Source organism: Condylura cristata, unplaced genomic scaffold (assembly GCF_000260355.1).
Source record: "Condylura cristata isolate star-nosed mole 26May11 unplaced genomic scaffold, ConCri1.0 scaffold00016, whole genome shotgun sequence".
NCBI lineage: Eukaryota > Metazoa > Chordata > Mammalia > Eulipotyphla > Talpidae > Condylura > Condylura cristata.
In genome coordinates, this window is record NW_004567117.1 from 47,554,692 (window position 1) to 47,556,737 (window position 2,046).

At 58.0% G+C, this 2,046-nt stretch overlaps 1 protein-coding gene across 1 annotated transcript in view; it reads right to left on the reverse strand.

The window, feature by feature from the left end:
• The window catches only part of ZNF516 (zinc finger protein 516), a 29,040-nt gene extending 28,270 nt beyond the window's left edge, over positions 1-770 (reverse strand). Inside the window, exon 1 of the mRNA XM_004684044.2 lies at positions 415-770. The gene's annotated coding sequence lies outside the window, so the exon portion shown is untranslated. The remainder of the gene's footprint in view (positions 1-414) is intronic.
• Between the last annotated feature and the right edge of the window lie 1,276 nt (positions 771-2,046).

Genomic DNA, 2,046 nt, shown 5'->3' on the forward strand with positions numbered 1-2,046 from the left:
GCCCCGGCGGGGGAGGGGGGTCGCGCCCCACGTCACGTCGCCGACGTGACGGGGGCAGTGGGTGTCCGATCGAGCCGCCGGGCGCCCGGAGGCGCCCTCCGCCGTGAACGTGCCCACCCGTGGGGGAGAGGCCACCGCGCTCCGCACTCGCCTTGAAGGGAAGGCAGCAGAACTTTCACTGGCCACGAGCAGGTCACGTTCTAGAATCTGCCGTGGGCGAAGGAGCAACTTCCAGGGAGAAGGCAAAATCGGAAGTTGGAAGGTCCGTGCTGCCTTCCCTCGGCCACCGAGCCAGCACCGCCTCCGCCAATCCGCGGCCCCTACGTCTCGGGCCTGCTGCGTGGGCTCCATCGCCGGACCCCGAGCGCGCCCGGCGCCTGCTGCGTGGGGAGGAGACGGAAGAACGCACGATACCCCGATTGCGGAGAAGCACGATCACATCTCTCGGCTTCTTCCCCTGCTGCAGGTTTCGACATGAATCCGAAAGCGCCTCGCAAGCCCATTCTTCACGGGAGGGGACTGCGGGGGGGCCGGGGCTCCATCCGGACGGCTGCGCGCCCCTGCGGCCGCGCACACTCGCGCGCTAGCGTGTCCGCGGACACTGCACGCCACATCTGTGCACATCGGGCGCCTGCGAATGTGCGGGGCGGAGGACTCGCGGGTGCAGACACATGGGCGCATGCACGCGCGCGCGCGCACGCTCACTCCAAATTACCTCCGGGATGGAGAAGGCCGCGGCGATTGGCCGGCCGAGCCGTCACTCACAGCCAGGGGCAGGGAGCCCTTCCAGGCTGTTTCCTCTCTGGCAGCCCCCCCACCCCTCCCTAGGTTTCATCTAATGGTGGAACCGCGGCGGAGCCCAGAAAGTTGGCCCCCTGCGCCCGGGGAGTTTGCCGGCTTTGACGAGGGGGCGTCAGGCGATATCCACGTAAATGTGCGCGGAGCCTCCACCACGGACGGAAAGGGAAAGGGGCGCTCCCGGCGGGGGCAGAGGGGAGCTGCGAGCGAGGAGGAGGGTCATCCGGAGGGTGGACGCTGGCGAGGAGTTGTTCTCAGCATCCAGCGGGATGCTGACCTCTCTTGGATCTCGAAATCAAAATGTTTCCACAGGTCGGATTACAACAAACGCCGGTCCGAATTCGTGAACTCGTGATTTCGATTTTATTATTTAAGTATGCGCCAGCACTCGTGTTCCCTTAAGAAAGAACTGACCCGTTTCTGGCTGCAGATAAACGATCGTGTTAACAGATGTTAATCTTGTAATCTGTTTTTCTTGCAAGCACTTTACATCCGCGGCTTTTAGACCTTAAAAATAACATCTTTTCCAAAAGGGCCTGACGTCACAATTCACTCCCAGAAAATCCTCTCCCCTCTCCAGTTGCTTCCCTCCGCGATGATTTCAAAGACATTAAATCTTTTTCCCTTTATAAATGCTGATTTGTTCTGCCTCAACTCCCACAGGCTTTTATTTGCATTTCAAATTCCACAGGTTACACCAGTCGCCTTTTCAAAAACTGTAAACCAACAATGAAGCAGCAAATGGCTTTTTGTGCATCTGGATTAAATAAGGCACCGAATGAATATATTTTTCAAAGAGGGCTGAGCAAGTTGATCTTTGCGCACCCGGAGACCAAGTAATTCTTTATCAATAAGCCGGCAGACTTACAACCTCAGAAGCAGCTCGTCTGATCGGGGCTGCCCCGGGAGCTTATTAACGCTGATGATAAATGGGGCTGACTTACAGACCCCCATTTTTCGGGTAAAAGGCTGGTCCCTAGCTGCAGGGGCTCCCTGGCGGCCCAGCCCACCACCTCTTCCTCGCCGCCACTGCTTTCCAGCCTTTCGCCATAAACCGCTGATTTAAATGCTAACTCGGCTGGCTTTTAACAAACTTATCCACCCAAAGTTTCTTAAAAACTTGACGAGGCAGTTTTAGCTAAACACTGATCGCAGCTATTCGGTAGGTCGGATCTCCCTGGAAATGGCAGGCAGGGCGCTTTTCGAACATCCTCCCCCCACCCCCACACACACAGACACACACACACA